General features: G+C 38.3%; 1 long non-coding RNA gene across 1 annotated transcript in view; it reads right to left on the reverse strand.

Moving 5' to 3' along the window:
- LOC120889821 (uncharacterized) overlaps positions 1-12513 on the reverse strand; it is a 76266-nt gene extending 63753 nt beyond the window's left edge. Inside the window, exon 1 of the long non-coding RNA XR_013438146.1 lies at positions 12473-12513. This is a non-coding gene — a long non-coding RNA (uncharacterized LOC120889821). The remainder of the gene's footprint in view (positions 1-12472) is intronic.
- Positions 12514-19793: the final 7280 nt, after the last annotated feature.

Raw genomic sequence — 19793 nt, forward strand, 5'->3', positions numbered from 1 at the left:
CTTCTTTTTCCCAAGCAGAGTGACATACCAACCTCCCATGCAGTTAAATATGGCCATGGGACTTGAGATCTAGCCAACACAATGATGGACACACTCCCAACCTGGCCATTAAAAACCTCCAAGGGCTCCCTCTTCCCTGGTGACCTTGGAGATCACACAAAGATGACAGTAGAGACAGGTCAGGTCCTGGGTCTTTGAGCAGCCCTGCTTGAAGGAGAGCTATTACTACCTGAGCCAGAAGATCTATTTGAGTGACTGAAAAAGTGGTACACTTCAGAGATTTGGGCACTATCTATAGAGTTTCTCTTTTATGCCCTCTAATACATCTTAGTTGCTCACATAGCAACACTTGGCATATATATTTAAAATAACCTTTAGTGCAAAGATATTCAACCAGGGTCTTCAGCTGCTTTGGAAAACTACAATACAGTAATCAAAGTCCTTAGGTACGTTCAATATTCAAAGTGCCTAATGCAAAGTTTACAGGCTAATTAAAACATCAAGCGTTTCTGCTTTTGGCTAGGCTATGTCACCTCAGACATAGCCTATTTGCACCAGCAATTTCATGACAATCAGGAGCTTTGAGTTGCAGTCACGGCAAAACAGCTATGACTTTAAAAATAATCAATAAAAAATTTAATTATATGAAGTAATAAAAGAGAGCTGGTGGGTATAAAGATATGATGAAATCATGTATTAGGTGCATATAGCTGGGTTTTTTTTTCATGTCTCCCCCCCCCTTAAGGAAAAAGAAACTCAAATGATGAAGATATTCATTTGTACCTTTTTTTAAAGTATCTAAAATGAATCTTAGCCATGCTAGTAACCAGCTAGCTGACTTTGGGCCCATTCTTTCTCAACTTCTACTTTCTCAACTGTAAATAGGGCCTCTTCCAATTACCTATAGTGACTCTCAGGTCCCTGGGGTCAACAGCATCAGCTGGATGCTGACTGCTGGGTCCCACTGCCAGAATTCCAATTTAGGAGGTCTGGGGTAGGGCCCAGGAATTTTGCATTTCTAACAAGTGTTCAGGTATAACAGGGTTATTCACAGACACAGAACCAATAAGGGTGTGTGTATGTGTGTGTGTGTGTGTGTGTGTGTGTATGTGTTAGGCAGGATGGGAAAGTGGGGGAAGAGGAGAAAGTGAAAGGACAGCAGAAGAAGGAAGTTGAGTTTGATTGACTTTAAGGAACTCCCACAGTTGTGAGCCTTGTGACTCTAGAGTGTGCAAGGCAGTCCAGTCAGCTAAAAATTTCAGCAGGCATCAATGTTGCAGGCCTGAATCTTAAGGTATTGTGTACTTGAATTCCCTCCTCTTCTCTCTCAAGGCCTTTTGACTGACAAAATGAGGCTTACTGAGATTATGGAGGAAAATCTGCTTTATTCAAAGTCCACTTATTTAAATGTTAATCACATCTAGGAAATATCACCACAGCTACATCTAGACTGGTATTTGAGCAAGCAACTGGGCACAACAGCCTAGCCATATTGATACTGAAATCAAACTATCACATGGGATGATGCTGAAGTCCTACTGTTCTCCTACAAGCCACTGACTACTCTATAGGAATGTGGTGAAGACAAATTAGCAAGAGAAGTAAAATCATCTGGTAGGAAATTGTTTTCAATCACAACGGTCTCTTCTACTCCTCTTTTACAGACCTTTGTTTTTTCCTTTTTAGGTATAGTATAGGCTTATACGTTTTTATAATTGCCATAAAATTTAGCAACTTCCATGATAATTGAAAGATCTTTATAATTAATTGAAATGGACTTACAATGATCAATCACATTGATCAGAAGGTAATTCAAGATCTAAATATGCTCAATGAAGCCTTTAATTTTTTTTTCTTTTTTAAGGCAAGACAGTAGAGTTAATCTTTAATTGAACAGGGAAACCAGGCTTTCACCATCTAAATATCTAGGACCATACTTGTGTGAAAAGAATATGTAAAAATATATATATGCAGTTGCTTCCTAGATTCTGAATTTGCCATTGTTTAGGATACCTGGGCCCCTTCTCCATTCCTTAAATATAAAAATCAAGTTTAATTATGATCTTGAGATCATTCCCCAACTTAACAGACACTAAAAAAAAGTTAACATGGTTTTTTCATTCATCACTGAGATTTCGCAAACCTTCATGGACCCTATCTTAGAAACCTGAATTTCAAAATTAATATTGGTATTCTGACCAGGAATTTAATAATTACATATTACATAAACAGGATGAATAATTTTGTATGTTGAAAAGTTGTAAATGGTGATATAAATGAAATGCTAATTATTCTCTTTAAAGAGAGTTGTTTCCTACCAGGATTACATTCTTGCGTTTTTGACACATTTTAAAAATCTGCATTTCACAGCAGTTAGGATTTGGTTCTGATTTAATCAGATGAGAACTAATTCAGCTTCAGGCCAAAATGACACTTGGTGGGAGAGGTTGGGAGACTTTCACACTACATTTTTAAAAAAATACAAATCTTTTACTCTTTCCTTGAACTTTCACTCGGCTTGATACTATTCCTAGATTTTAATACCTAGTTACCCCAAGGGTAAAGAAAAGCCATTTAATGTATGACAATGTAAGACATCTTTAATAAGGTTTTTATGATGCTGGAATCAAAAGTTTTAAAAAAAATTTTGGCAAAGGTGACAATGGTGTTTCTTTTTAATATTCAGATATAGAATCACATACATATGTATTTTTTAACTCAACATATACACTTACATAAATCCACCCCCACCCACACAAACACACTTTTTTTTTAACCCAAAGTCCTATCAAACCAAAAACATTTAGGTATACCTTATCTAAATTCATCATTACTGTGTTTCACAAATTATGCACCACAAAATTCTTTGTAATAGGTGTTAAGAAAAAAAAAAATCTGCCGAGGGAAACTAGATTTAACAAGCTCCTTACTCTAGAAAGTCTCTGATATTTTAAAACGCTAATATGCAGTGTTAAAATGTGTGCATGTGCACATGAGTGTATTCACTGGTTCCCAAACTTGCCTGTTAGTAAAAATTGTTTTTTCTCCTCAGAATATCATTTGGGGGGCTGAGGATGTGGCTCAAGTGATAGTGCTCACCTGGCATGTGTGAAGCACTGGGTTCGATCCTCAGTACCACATAAAAATAAAGATATTGTGTCCATCTAAAAAACTAAAAAAAAAATTTAAAATAAAAAAGAATATCATTTGGGATTAGTGTTTGACTACTACAACATGCTAGAAAATGGCAAGGACTTTCATTTAAGGAAATGCTTGTAAAATACTAGATTCTTTTTGTATCTGAATCCAATTTGGGTCCCTAAAGCCAAGTCTTTAACCAAAGAAGAGAGTCTAATCCTTCACAACAGTTCTGCTTTGTCAGTTTTCCAAATGCTAAAAACTCTGTTCCCCTTGGAATGGGGACATGCCTAAGTGGCAGAGCTCTTGCATAGCACACAAGCCCTGGGTTCAATCTCCAGCACAGCAAAAAAACAAATACAAAAACAGTTTTTTTTCCCCGCTAAAATAACAATCATGTGTTTAAAATCAATGTGGACAAACTGATTTTTTAGGAGAACACTAATGTAGGGCTGGGGGTTGTGGCTCAGAGGTAGAGCATTTTCCCAGCACGTGTGAGGCACTGAGTTTCATCCTTGGCACCACATGGAAATAAATAAATAAAGGTACCGTGTTCATCTACAACTAAAAAATATTTTTTAAAAAGGAGAAAACTTGGGGCTGGGGTTGTGGCTCAGTGGAAGAGCACTTGCTTGGCATGTGTGAGGTACTGGGTTTGATCCTCAGCACCACATAAAAATAATTAAAGATTCTGTCCCTCTGTAACTGAAAAAAACATATATATAGAAAGAAGAAAACTACTATAATTTTAAAACCCCCAAAATATCAATACTAGTCATTTCTAGATTATTATGCTTGTGAGTTTTTTCTTCTTCTTCGTGCTACTCTGGGTTTTATGTTTCTTAAAAAGAACCATATTTTTCTGATCAGGAAATAAATATGAATTTCACTTTAAAAGTCTAAGATACTGTCTTCTTGGGATTTTTAAAATAATAAATACTTATGATGTCATAATTTTCATTTCCATATCCAATAAATATAGAACACCTATATCAGAAATAAAAACTATACATGAAAACTGACCAAAAAGTAAAACTCGCCTTTGTTTTCTGGCATAGTATGAGCTGCCTTTAAGAAAGGATAATTTTACAAGCCATGTGCAGTGAACCACCAGAAAACTCTATTTTTGCCTTAATTAGAACTCAAATTAGGGGGAAAAAAATCAGCACTATACTTACTAATTCACTTCTAAAACAGTCACTTCTGCAATGTGTCTTCTAATGTTTCTAGGCTCCATAATCCCCAGACCCACACCCACACAAGATACCCACATCCTCATCTTCTGGAGTCTGAAAGTTACTTGATACAGAAAAAAGAGATTCTGCAGATGTAATTAATTTGAGGATCTTGAAATGGATCATCTGGGTGAAGTCTAATTCCACAGAAGGAGGACAAGGGAAATGTGGTACAGGCAGGAGTAGAGAAAGCCTGTGGTCACAGAAGCAGAGACTGAAGAGTTGTGGTCACAAGCCACAGGAAGAAAAAGGGTCAGGGAATGAATCCTCCCTGAGAGCCCCCAGAAAGGAACAAGACTCACTCACTCCCCCAATGCTTGATTTTAGCCCAGTGGAACTGATTTCAGAAATCTGGCCTCCAGAACTAAGAGTATAAATTTCAATTGTTTTTAAGCCATCAAGTTTGTGGTAATTTGTGGAAGCGGCCAAAACAAACCACACACACACACACACACACACACACAAAAAAAAAAAAAAAAAAAAAAAAACCCTAATGCAATAGTGCTAGTCTTTGGTAGAAAGTGATCTCAATATATACCAGGCCACAGGAGACTGACCTTCTAGAAAATGGATTCCTGAGGGCAATCCCCACCTCTGGTGACTGTCTCTTGGCCCTGCTATAGAAAGAGGAGGGCACTGACTTATATGCTCTGATTTTGAGTCATACACTGTTTAAAGATGTTAACTCTAATTAGGAGATGTGAGCCCGGTTATGTGATACTTACCTAGCAAAATGTCCACTTACCATTAAACATGTATTTCCTGAGATTTTTATTTTGTGTTTAAAATCATCTATTTGGCCTGGAAATTATTTAAGCAAATACCTGATACAACTATATACCCAATTATCTGGTGGCAAATGAAAAGCTCTACAAGTCTAGAAGAGAGAATATTGTGGATAGGAAACAGGTGAGAAAGAGACAGTTCACTTACCTTTATTATTGATTAAACTTTGAAGGAATAAAACATATACTGTGGAAAACATCAGCAATTGAAGAAAGAATTGCTATACTTGTAAATCAAATTCATTCCACTTAAGAGCTCCATTATCTCCTGGTAGTACCAAAATTGAAAAGAGGTTATTGCTTTTAAAGGTTTAATTTAAATTTAGGCCCTTCAACAGCAAGTTCAGTGATTTATCACACCGATTGAATTCTAATTCTCTTACTATGCTGAATTCCAGAAAACCATTTCCTTCAAACATTAGTACTACTGAGACATATACCACACTTAGAGAAATGCCTTAATCCTCCAAAAATAATGTAATCTATACACGATTTAGTTGAGCAAGGCAGTGTACTGTCACATGGTGATAAAAGTGAGGTCCTATGTACAAGGAACACTGTGAAGTAAAGCACAGTATTTTTTTTCCCCCATGTAGTCTTCTGGTGGTAAATTTGGCTTTGCAAAACGAGAAAAGTACCAATAGCTTAATGTGTCATATATATGGAAAATATTATATAACTACTACAGCACAGAGATAACAATCTCAACAACTCACTTTTCTTCAGGAGAGACCAAGTGCCCTCCCCTACTACCTCACTTCATCCCACATTCTACATAAAATTGGCTTACTATCTCAATGAATAGTAATACAAATTCAAATACGAATGAAGATTAATTCTACATAAAGGTTACAGTGGAGTTCTGCTAGCTATTGCACACACCATTTCATCAACTTCATGAGCATACAGCTAGACTGATTTCCAAGCTTCACCTAGAGCTGGAGTTGAGCAAAAGACTGAGACTTGGCCAATCAGACATAGGTACTGTGATGTGCAACACTTCCAGGCCTGGCCCATAATCCCCCAAAGAAAGAATTCCACACTTTTCCCTTCTGTAGCCCTGGGAGCCACATTAAAGGCAGCTGTCACAGCCACAAAATAGGAACTTAAAGGAGTAAGAATAAAACATTGGCATTTATTTCTTGCAGTAACTAACATGAGCTTTTACTAACACAGAGGTTTTGCTTGATTTCTTTATTTACAAGTTGATTTAGTCTCAACAAAAATACACTGGGTATTCAACACATGCCATAATAAGAAAACAAAAGGAAAACCTGGAAAACTCACCAAGTCAAGGAAACAACACCAGTAGATGAAGATCCAACCACACTCAGTCCTATGTCTTAGGAATGAAACAAGTACAGGGTTCTGGAAGGTTTTTTGGGAAATGTTGATTCAGAGAATTCCCAAGGGAACATGATGCCCAGGCTCACTCCTGGAACACATGACAGACACTTTTCCAAACACAGGGAAAACCATGCACAACAGCTGTGAGGTGCCAGTCTTCGGCCCCCATACAGATGAGACAGAGCAATAGCAAAGTATGAACCTCCACAGACAGGCAGGAGGGTGACACCACTGCCTGGTGAGGCTGTCATGATCACCGAGAAGAATGGATCTTGCAGAGACCCTGAAGGCTTCTGTGGTAGATATGGGCAGGGTTATTTTGGGGAACATAGCCACCATTAGAAGAGACCAGGGTTTCTCCTTTAAGAGTTAGGGTAGTTAAGAAGGCAAGGACCCAATAACAAGTAGGTTCAGGTTTACAGGCTGATGGAATTCTTATATCACAAATCAGAAGTTCTGTTTGTGACTTTTAATCCACCTTGTAAAAACGTACCTAAGGTAATATTTTCCCAAAGGTACAAATTCATTTACGCAAATCACCCCTGTATAAATCTAAAAACTTTACTTAATAAAAAATTACTGGTACATATTAGTTATACAGTTGTTAATAGCAAGTTTCTTTTTGACATTTGTTCATGCACATTGCTTTTTTATATTGCTACTTATACCTTATCAGAGAATTTCCTTCACATCTCTTTCTAGATTTAGATTAAAGGAAATACACACAAAGAAACAGCCAATACAAAACAACATTCCACTCATCCAGAGCCTGGCTGTCAAACAATCATACCCATGAGTACCATCTAAAAAGTGAAAAGGTCTCAGAGCCAAAAAACACATGTCACACCGTTTACTGCCTCAGGACTCGGTACTTTTCCCATAGGAAAGTCTTGCAAAACCTTATTTTGGTAGTTTAAATTGTATTAAAGTAAAAATGATATGGAAAAGCTAAGCATCTGATTTTTTTTAAATTAAGACTATCTTCTAGGGTCATAGAAAAATTGTGCAGAAAGTTAAAAATCTCCCATTTACCCCCTTTCCCCCCTGCTCTACATACATAGCATTTCCTGTTAAAATCTTTTATTAATGTGGGATATTTCTCACAGTGATGAACCACTATTGATATATTACTGATAACTTCAGTCACTAGTTCACATCAGGATTCATTCTGAGTTGTGCATGCTGAGTCTGAAAAATGCATGATGTCACGTACCCACCTTCATAGAATGATTCCAATGATTTCATGCTCCTTGAAATCCCTTGTGCCTCACTAGTTCACCCTTGGAACATCTGACAACTACTGATCTTTTTACAGTCTCTGAGTCCTTTGCCTTTTCCAGAATGTCATATACAAATGGAATCAGACACTGTGTCACCCTTCGGAAAGGCTTCTTTCACTTAGCAATGTGCATTATGATTCCTCAATGTCTTCTCGTGTCTAGAGAGCTCATTTCTTGTCACTAGATGATATTCCACTGTATGTGTGTATATACATCAGTACTACTGAAGAACATTTCCAACATTTGCTAACTGTGAATAAACATTCATGTGTTTGTGTGTTTTCACCCCTTTTGGGCAAATAACTAGAAACCTTATTGCTGGATTGCATGGTATGACCACAATTAGCTTTGTAAAAAAACCACCAAACTGTCTTCCAAAGTAACTATACCATTTTGCATTTCCAACAGAAAGGAATGAGGTGGGGTTTTTTGGTTTTTGTTTTTTTAATTACTCCACATTCTCATTAGCATTTGGTGTTATAGGTTTTGGGATTTTGGCCATTCTTAATAGGTGTCTATCATCAGTGTCTCATTATTTTTAAATTTCAATTACCTAATGACATTTGAACTTGTCATCTTTTCGTATGTTTATTTTCCATCTATACCTATTCTTTGGTAAAGAGTCTATGTAGTCTTTGTGCATATCTATTTTTTTGTCCATTTTTTAATTGGGTTATTGTCATATTGTTAAGGTCAGCTTATCAATATTTATCTTTCAAGAATCATTCTTTTGGTATTATATCCAAAAAGTCATCACCAAACCCAAGATCACCTACATTTTCTCCTCAGCTATATTCTAAGAAATCTATTAGATCCAATCTGAACTAATTTGTGAAAGGTTTAAGATCTGTGTCTATATTCACTTTTCTGCATGTACCAAATTGTCTAGCTGTTTCAGAATCATTTATTAAGAGGACTTTCATCAAATTGCCTGTGTCCCATTGTCAAAGGTCAGTTGATATTTGTGAGTCTACTTCTGGGCTTTCTTCTGTCCCACTAATCTAATCATTCATTCTTCCATCAATACCACTGTCATGATTACTGCACCATTATAATAAGTTTGAAATCAGGTAGCAATTTTTGAACTGTTAATTAGAAAAGAGAAAACAAGAAAAGTCTCACCATAGAAAGGTTGATAGGTGATGCATTAATCATATTTAACTTGAAGAGAACAGAAGCACTAGTAGAAGCCAAGACCATTCTGTCAACAGATACCCAGCATGCAGATGACCTGAGCAGAACCTTCAGATGACCTTACTGAATGAGTGAGAAACTCATTTGTCATGTTAATCCTATGGGGTTTTCTGTTACTGCTGCACAATCCAGCCGATTCTAGCCACAGAGCCCTGGTCTGGGAATACTTTTGACAACCTCAACAAAGAAAAATAAGTACCAAGAGAATGCTCCTCTAAGTGTAGCCTCAAAGCATTAGACATGGAACTTTTAAGAAATAAGAAGTCAAACCTTCAGCTTTGACAGATGAACATTTGGTTCTCAGATAACAATTTTTCAGCTGGGGTTGTGGCTCAATGGTAGAGTGCTTGCCTAGCACATGTGAGGCAATGGGCTTGATCCTCAGCACCACACAAAATAAAGACATTGTATCCATCTACAACTATTAATAAAAACCCAATTATTTAGATATTTCAGGGAATCTGCACCCAATAAAGAAACAGCTTTTAGTCTGAACTTGAATTAGGCAGGGAATCTGACTACGCCACACAGCATTCCCTCCTTCCACCACTGTGGAGAGGCTGGAAGCATGGACAGGTCCCTAGAGCAGGCAGCTGGTATAGTGGCCACCAGGATCCGGAGATCAGTTCCCTGACAATCAGTGATTAGTTGTGTTTTGTGGAAGAAATTATGCTAAAAACAACTGATAAGGCTTAAGTTTTTATCAATTTCATTAGAAGAAACTAAGAAATCCATGCAATCAAAGTAACTGATTCCAGAATAAACTTGCAGGGTAAAACAAGAAAATGAGGGATCATCAGTGGAACCCCAAAGGGCAAATAGATTGGCCAAAGTGAGACTATCTGCAGTCACAAAATATGGTCCCCACCAGATCTTTGGTAAAGAAGAGCTAAAATTTCATATCCCATTCTTTGAGCTGTATAATTATTTGTACATATTCACATTTTAAAACAGTACACATTTAAATGAATAACAGAGAAATCCTGGCAAACTAGCCGTGTACAGTCCAAAATTCAATACCATGGTATAGCCACACCTATGTTTTTATGTATTATCCACATCAGCTTTAGCAATACAACAATAGAGTTGAGTAGTTACAACAGAGATTTTAAGTATTTTAACATTTTGCACCTTACTCAGAGAAAAAAATTTGCTGATCTCTGATCTAGAGCATGGATTTAATCAAACAAGTACTTCTGCTACTTTGAAGAAACTCAAATTTCAAACATTGCTCTTATTATCTTTATTTAAAGGCCCTATCTGTCACCTAATGACAATATTCTTGTATTTCTGGCACCTACTCTGAGGAGAGGTCCTGGAAGCTTTGGGAAAGAAATCTCTACTCTTCACTCTATTCTTCATGTTCACATTGGAGGATCGCAAGTTCAAAGCCAGCCTCAGCAATTTTGCAAGGCCCTAAACAACTCAGTGAGGCCCTGTCTCAAAATAAAATACAAAAAAAGGCTGGGATGTGACTCAGTGTTTAAGTGCCCCTGGGTTCAATCCCCCCTAACAACAAAAAAGAGTAAAAAAAAAAAAAAAGTGCATTTCTCAATAGAAAATCAATTTCTATGTATATATGCACGTATGTACATCTTATTTAACTAATAAAAAGGTGATTTTAGCAACCAAATATATGTTGCCTGGAAGTTGTATTAGGGTTTGTTCTTATTTAACTCAGTCATAACAGTAAAGAAATAATATTAAAAAATAATTAGTATTGAAAGAATGTTTATAAAAGCAAAAAACAAAACCATGTAAATATCCAATTTTCCAAGAAAAGAATGGCTCAGGTAAACTGGTGTATATACAATGAGTTTACATGTTGTCATGAGAATAATGAATTAGGTATGTGGGAAGTCATAGGGATCCATCTTAACAATATGGTGTTAAGTGAGAAAAGTCAGACACAAAAACGATGAGTCTCACAATACTGTTTCAGTTTTAAATATATATTAACATACATATATAGGCACTGAAAAGACAGGATATATGTCAAAATGTAAGGAATAATAAAAGATTGTAATGTTTTTCTCTTTTTTGCTTCTGTAAAATGCAATGCCCACAAAAGACTCAGACAAGAAAAATTTTGGCCTAAAATGTCAATATTGCCAATGCTGAGAAACCTTGACCTGGGCCTGTATTGCTCAAAGTGTGGTTGGTTGACCAGCAGTTCTCAGCAGCACCCAAAGTAGGTCAAAAATTCAAACTCTTAGTCCTGCCCTCAGATTATTTAAATCAACTGCACAAGACCCATGCTGTCCCTTAAGCACATAAAGTTTGAGAAGCACAACTCTCAGCTCCTATGACAACTGGAGTCAGGTATTGACTTTGTATACTATATACTTTTAATTTTTTCAACATGAATAAACTTTTGTTGTTATTGAAAACAAGGAAAATTTAGGAGATTACAGAGTGAATGGAAGGGGGCACAAGGGAAACTTCTGGGATGCTGGTCATGTTGTTCCTAATCCTGGGGCCTGTAACACAGAAATGTCCCTTTTTTAAAAAAGATCACAGAGCTTAAAAGAGGAGGGGGGAGAATGTATCTGCATTCCCTATAGAATTTCATTCATTCAGCATATCAGCTGCCTCCTCTGGACTGGACTCCATGCTGAGCAATGAAATAGCATTAAAACCACGACACTTGGAAGGTGCATTTACAGAGCTTGGTGGAGCACACAGGCAACATACACAAAAGCACACAAATAACTACTTACACGTATGTGTGCTCTAGGACCTAATCAAAAATATCCCACCAAATTAGCTCAGGCAAAAAGGAAATGGCTCAGAGATTTCAAAGAGCTAAAAGCAAACCAAGGACAGAGAAGCATGTAGCTCAGTATTACATATGGCAGCCTGTGACTTAAAATGTTTCCTTTTCACATCCTCAAGTGGGTGTGATTTTTACCACTCAGGACATTCAGTAATATCTGAATACAATTATGGTTGTCAAACCTGCAAAAATGCTAGTAGCATCTAACAGGTAAAGGCCTAGAACGGTGGTAGACACTCTGCAATGCCCACAAAAGCCTCAGACAAGAAAAATTTTGGCCTAAAATGTCAACGTTGCCAATGCTGAGAAAAGCTGACCTGGGCCTGTATTGCTCAAAGGGTGGTTGGTTGACCAGCAGTTCTCAGCAGCACCTCAAGTAGGTCAAAAATTCAAACTCTTAGTCCCACCCTCAGATTATTTAAATCAACTGCACAAGACCCATGCTGTCCCTTAAACACATAAAGTTTGAGAAGCACAACTCTCGGCTCCTATGACAACCGGAATCAGGTATTGACTTTGTCAGGCAAGTCTCTCCCTGCATGACATCCTTTCTCTTGGTGCAGACAAGATTCTGCCTCATACAGAAATACCAGCAGCAGTGGGCTCCAGAGGCTCACGACTCCTACCTCCCACCTCAGGAGAGACACTGACTCTGTCAGGCGCTGAGCTTCCCAAATAATGGGAGAGGAAAGAATGGTAGTACTACAGAAAACCTACCTGGATCAGGAAGGTCCACGATGAAAATTCAAGATGATTTCTGAAAAATAAGGACAGTTAGCAAGATAAGTTAAGACATCTGTTAAATATTTAATAAGCACTATTCTGTTCCATACACAGTTCTGAACTTGAAAATGCGCTAATGTAAGGGACAAAGTCCTGATCTTGCCCTAGAGGAACTTATATTCTACTAGCAGAGGAAAGAAGGGAGGGAGGGAAGAATCTTGAAAATAAAGATGTGAGGGGAAAACCTAGGGCACAAAAACAGGAGGGAATCTTCAAATGAGGTAAAATTTAGTCTGAAATCTGAAGGATAGCAGTCGCTAAACAGCCAGGGGGAAAAGCATTTTAGGAAGATCAGCAAAGGAAAAGGTCCTGAAGAGGAAGAGAGGTTGGTGGGGTCTAGCACAAGAACAGGGTTGAGGGGAAGGAGGTGGAATCCTAGTTGGTGGGTGAAGAAACCAGTGAGAGAAGAAGCCATCCTGATGGTTACATTAACCCTAAAACTGAGCACCTAAAACAGGCAGGAAAATGGGGTCCTGAAAAGTAGGGTGAGTGGGTTTCCAGGCTCTGGATGCCTCTGTGTGGACCTCGGGTCTACTATTTATTAGAAGAGCAACTAACTCATAGAGCTGTGAGGATTGCAAGTAATACATGAAGACTTATGGCAGGCATCAGACAGATGTAGCTCACTATTACATATGGCCCCCTGTGACTCAAAATGTTTACTTTTCACATCACTAAATGGTCACATTTCAGTGGTTATGTCAGTACCTACTGTAACCTTGATTTCACCACTTAGTCCAAAAAGCCTAAAATATGTACTATGTAGCTTTTTACAATACAAGGCTGTTGCAGAACCAGGTCCCTATGGAGAAGCTTTAGGAAATGAGAGCCATCTTTGCCGTCTTTTGCCCTCACAAGGAACTTGACTTTCAGGTAGACACTACTGGAGGCTCTTTCTAAACCCCTCATGTAACCACTAACCTAATTTTAGAGTTAAACCACAGGCAAGAACTGTCCAAGAACATGCACCCTTAATTCTAGAATTAAAGTACAGAACTCCATGTTCCCAAAGCCTTTATAATCCACAAAGTAAGCCCTCTTTTGTTTTCTCAGCCAGATATTTTGTCCTCTGCATATCTGACATACAGATATTTAAAGATGGAACTGAGTGCATTTATAACATATTGCTTATTATATGCCAAAAATGAAGAAGAGTAGAGGAAAAGAAAAGGAGGTTGTTTTTGAAGGTGGTACTTATACCACTAAAAAGTATTCTAAAAGCTGTTCTCCCTTTTCAGTTTTCTATAGCGAATATGTTACTTCTGTAATAAGGGAAAATACATATTTTTTTATAAAGAAAGCAAAAATAATCAGCCTCACCCAGAGTGTCTACATTGTACTTTTTAAAGACGGCACTATTTTGACAGCCAAAAAAGACACTTAGGAATACAGCATTACAAATTCAAGATCATGTCTATGAACTTGGCTTGAAAAAAAAAAAAAACCCTCTGCAAAAATACAACCTACCATCTGTACGATGCATTCAAAAATGATTAGCATAGTATGAAAAAATAATGCTGGAACAGCAGAATTTTTTCTTCCTTCATTTTTAAAGACTATTTGCTGCTCAGTATTCTTTTCAGATTTCTCCACAAGGTATAAGCAAAGGCAAAATGGAACATTAGGTTATGAAGATGGAAACAGGAAGTAAACAAAGATGAGAAAGGAACATAAATACTCTTCACTGAAGATGTGCTGCTACTCTAGAAATTTCACCAAGTCCAAGAAAGAATCTTCGAATGTGCCAAAATAGAGAACTACCCCTGGGAAATCTCTCATTTCTGGCTTCTTATGTTAAATCCGAGTCCTACTTACACTCTCTCAGTTACCCAAATCCATACCATTGTTCTGACAGTAGAGGACTCTCACTCTGGTATCACTCAAGGTGAGTCAGCACAGTTTGCAGATGCAGAGCCAGGAATGTTCCTCTCAGAGGACTGCACACACAGCCAGGACAATGAAGCTCCTGGGAGTCCTCTGTGGTCTTCAGACCCTGACAGGAACCTTGTGCCCTGGAATCTGCTTCCTCAACCATCAGGGTACTGCCTCAGGACCGTTCCTCAAACTCTCGGAGTCCTTCGTAAAACCAGAGAGTAAATTCCCAGCACAAGTCATTCTACGCTTTTGAGATTTGGATCACAAGGTCAAGGTCAAGTCTATATACTCTGGGAAAGTGAATTTCAAATAATATCAGTTTTGAGAAATTATAACCACCATAAATGTTGAGGAATGTTTCCTCCAACAGAAAAAAAATTAAATGTGTCAAATTTATACTTAGAGAATATCTGCCACACAATGACAGTGACACAAAGGACTTAAGAATGCTCCATTTACATCTGAAAAGGCTGGAAAGTTTTGCTCCTCTCCCAGTCCATGGGCTACTGCTTGTAGGAAAAATGTGGCTACACCACAAGGTGATCAGGAGAGTGAACTCTCCCGCTACATGTCAGCCAGAAGCTTGATGCCTGACACAGAGTGTTACCTCTCAAGGTCAGATGAGCTGAATCAAAGAGAAAACCTTGGAGAATTTAAATTCAGAAAAGGGTTAGATCTGAGTTGCTGACAGTACACATTCCCTCCATTCCCTAGGACAGTTTGTTCTTCCATTCTCATGGAGCCAGTGCTGCCCAGCTGTCCCCTTCCAGGACACAGCAAACATGTCAAACCCAGCAGAGGTTCATGAGCATCACTCAACACCTCCATGATCTCTTCAATTTCAGTAAGTGCCTTCCTCCATTGACTGTCGGAACAGGTCACGACCTTGGCCTTAATGCTGGTGAAAAAGATGCTCCTTTACCGTTGGCTTTCTTCAGTCTACAAAAAAACCCATGCCTGTGACAGTGTCCCAGTGAACAGGTATCTAAGGGTTAGATGAACTGGATATACAAACAGCAACATATTTTCCCAAAGACTGCCGAATACACAAGCATAAGAATCAGCAAACCATTTCTATAAAGGGCCAAATAGTAAGCATTTTAGGTTTTATGGGCCATATGGTCTCTGTTGCAGCTACTCCACTCTGCTGTTTCAGGGCAAAGCAGTTATAGAAAACACATAAACAAATCAGAGTGGCCATGTTCTTATACAAATATTTATGAACACTAAAATTTGATTTTCTTATCATTTTTGCAGGTCATGACATATCCTTTTTTTAAATTTTTTTCCTCAGCCATTTAAAGAAACATAAAAATGATTCTTAGATCCAAGCCATACAAAACAAAGCGGGATGTTTGAGTATATCCTGACCAACTGTCATATTCCACAGCCTACCATGGAAAATGCAAAAAGCAGAACAGTTCTTCATAAGCTTGGTCATACTTAATTTAATTCCATTACCTCTTCAAACCTAATCTTCCAAAATACTCCTCCAACAGGTTCATGTATCTCCACCTGACTTATTTCTGCTGCCATCATCCTGCCCACAGCCTCGACCTCATCTGTACAACTCTTTGACCTTCAAACAGTCTCCACGCAGCACAAAGAGTGATGAGCTTTAAAAGAAGTATGGTCAAGCGACTCCTTGCTTAAGTTCCTTTGATGTCCCCCCAAATATATATTAAAATAAATTTGAAATCTCTTTTATCATGAACAGAAGGTTCTTTTTGTTTTTGACTCTGCATGATGGCTCATTTTGTGTCAACTTGACTGGGCTAATAGATGTCTAGCTACCTGGCCAAATGTTATATTGAATAGATTTGTGAGGGTGTTTCTGGATGAGATTAACATTTGAATTGGTAGACTATGTAAAGGAGATTGTCCTCTATCAGTCAGGATTCCCCAGAGAAACAGAATGAATATGATGAAAATACACCTCTATTCACCATGAGACTTATTATAAGGAATAGACTCAGATGATCAGAGAGGCTGAGAAGTCCCCCAAAGTGCCACCTGCAAGCTTGTAGACCCAGAAAACCTACAGGTGCAAATTATAATCCAAGTCTGAAGGCCTGAGAATCAAGAATGGTGATGGTACAGGTTCTACTTCAAGGGCAGGAGAGTATCTCAACTTAAGCACTCAGAGGGAGAGGGATGGTACTCTTCTGCCATTTTGTTTTTATTCAGGCCATTAATAGGTTAGATGCTCTCCAGCTACAGTTTGGTGGTCAATTACTCAATTCACCAATTACAAGGCTAGTCTCATACCTGGTGATAATGTTTAATCACATGTACCTGGGCATTCATTGGCTCAGTCAAATTGACAAACAGAATTCATCATCTCACCCTCCCTAACAGGCATGATCCTCATTTTATCAGTTGAAGTCCTGAAGAGAACACAAAGGCTCACCCCGCAGTGAGTAGGAAGGCATTCCTCCTGCTTCTGAACATTAACTTTTTCCTGCCTTTGGAATAAAAATGAAAAGTCAGTTTTTCTGGGTTTTAAGCCTGAGACCCCCTGGGCAGGAACTACCCAGTGGCTCTCAGGATTCTCAAGCCTTTGGGCTCAGTCTGTTACTGTACCACCAGCTCTTCCTGAGACTCCAGTTTGTTGACTCACCTTGCAGATCTTGGGCCTTTCCCTCCTACATGTTTGTGTGAGTCAATTTCTTACCACAAATCTCTTACACATGTAAACCCTAATGTTTCTGTTTCTCTGGAGAATCTCGACTCAAACAACCATAGTGTCTCACTGCTTGTCTCTCACTGGCACACAGGATGCTCTTGCCATATTTGAGCTTCTGCATGTTTCATCTTTCATGAATGCTCACTCTTTTTACCTTCTCGGTCAGTGTCTGCTTAAATTTCTCCACTCCAAATATTTATTGAAAAATGGCTTCCTCTTACCCTCCAAAGATTCTTGATGATCACTCTTTTGTTTTTATGTTTCCCTCAAAACATTTATCAAATCGTAATGATCTGACTATTCACTTCCAGTAGTCTTCCGTCAATGGAAGGAAAGCATCATTGCAGTCTGCACCAACCATGGACTGCTCACTGTGCTCTCGAGCCTCAAGGCAGAGCCTGTCTCAATACCTACTCTAATTCAATGTGGTAAAATAAATGAGTAACCCAGAGTTTATAACCTCTGTCATCTTTCTTGGGTATCCCACCTGCTTTCCTAGAAAATGATCTTTGTATGAACCAGATGACCTGGGTGATGATAAATGTACCCCCCACAAAGATGAGGCCTGTTCTCCTACTCTACCATGAAGTCCTTTGTCCTCTTTATGCTGTTCTTGCCCTTCATACACATCACTGAAATGGGGCCCTACTAAAAAAAAAAGGCCACATCTTCCCACTTAACAATTAACAGTTCAGTCTTCCCTAAACAGTTCATATTAAGAGTTGTCTCTCCTACTACCAGCTCATACAAAGCTTAGGTTCTGGGTGTATCCAGTTCCCAGGCATATTGTAGGTGCCTAAGAATTCAGTGAATGAATCTACTTATTTATACTACTTCCTCATTAATTCAGTGGCTTCTCCTAAGTCAGAAAGATCTGAGGTAATAATGAAGTATCAGTAGCAGGGATAAAAATTAATAGGTATAAACTTTTAACAAGAAGAACCTTTGCTTAGAAAAGTAGGATCTGAGAGTTTACCAATTTAAAAGCCCTTTCCCATGTAAAAATTAGTTTTTTCTCTGTTACTCCTGACTGCCTTGGCAGGGTACACACAGGCATTGTGTTCCTTACACTGACCTGAGAGCTCCTACTTCACAGCACAGGAAGCAAATGAAAGCCAGACAGGATTTACTGACTTGTCTGTGGTCAGTTAGTGGTAAAGCAGATGAGCTACTCACTATTGTAGTTCAATTCATCCCCTAAGCCTCTCCTGCTCCACAAACTGCAACAGAAAGAACATCTTTAATTTAGGTAGAACAATCTGATCTCGGTGCATGCTGAAACTTAATTGAAGATAAAATAACCTGTCAGCACTAGTTATGTGAGTTCGTCTACCCACACCTCAAAGTCCCCAAACGAGGCCAAGCCACAATCATCTGAAACCTGAAAGCAAGTCAGGGAACTGGGTTCTGGGAAAGCTGCCTTGGCCAGAACTATTCTATCTTAGGCAAAATCACAAGCCTTAAAAGATCTGTGGGCTATCTATGCCTGGGGTAGTATTCTGCTCACTAGCTCTAAAATGCATAAAATGTGACTGGAGTGTGCAATGTATTTATTTCCTGTACAACAGTTTTTCTAACCAAGTCAGAAGACCCCTAGTACCTACTCCACTGAAAAAGGATTAATCCTGTCACTTCTCCAGCATAAATTTCATGCTGAAGAGCCTAAATTTGGGGAAAACAAGGCAGTTATTTTTATACCTGCCCAACTTTCTGTTAACACAAATAGGAAGATCCATGGTGATGACTCCCCAAAACCTCTTTAAAAAGATCCCTGATTTAAACACTACTTATGACTGGGCATTTTCCCTTTGAATATAATGCTTTTCACAAAGCAGCTCCTGGAGGTGTAATCAAGGACGGTAGTGAAACTGCAGGTATTCTTCTTTCCTAGCTCTAGATAACACTAACTATGATGTTTATTTTTCAGCCATCTGACATAATATTGGGGTGATATGTCTGTCTTATTGCAGTAAGAAAACCAGTTACATGGGTCACACTTTAAGTGATCAAGTCTGGCCACCAGTGCTGCTTCCAATTCATCACAAATACATTCACTCCTCTTGTGTTTTTACAAAGAAATGTGGTTCAGTTGGTATTGCAGTTCTTTTTTTATACAATACTCTTTTATTTGACTCAAAGTACACATTTGTTAGAGATTGCTGAAAGTCACAAAAGGAAGGAGGGCATTCATTGATCATGCATCTCCTCCTAAAGCTTTGTTTCCACAATGCATGGTAAGTGCTAGAAATGAAGAAATGTCTCAATTTGCCTGCACACCTCCAACATGGTTTTCTAATAAGTAAGGCTGCAGGGTAAAAGCATTCCTTAGCATTTGACTAGTGAAGACTCCCACAGCTGCTAAGATTAGGTTTCTAGCAGGACTTCCCCTTCTCTCCTCAATTGCATGCATGAAAAATACAATCCTCTCAGCTTGATTCCATCTATACTTTCTTTTCTGAACTTACACTTTGTTTTCTTTAGATTGTTTTAAAGTCCACTGCAATAGCAAAAAAATAATGACACTGTCACAAATATTCTTACTGAAAACTACTGTAGCTGGCCCACACAGCTAAGATGGTCAGTCTATCCAAGAAGGCAGGACCAAAGGTGACAGGTGCAATGTCTATCTCAAGAATCAATACAGGCTGGCATTTCTAAAAGTAAAATAAATAAGCGGATGAGAAAAGTTTTCTA

This window comes from Ictidomys tridecemlineatus, chromosome 4 (genome assembly GCF_052094955.1).
Source record: "Ictidomys tridecemlineatus isolate mIctTri1 chromosome 4, mIctTri1.hap1, whole genome shotgun sequence".
NCBI lineage: Eukaryota > Metazoa > Chordata > Mammalia > Rodentia > Sciuridae > Ictidomys > Ictidomys tridecemlineatus.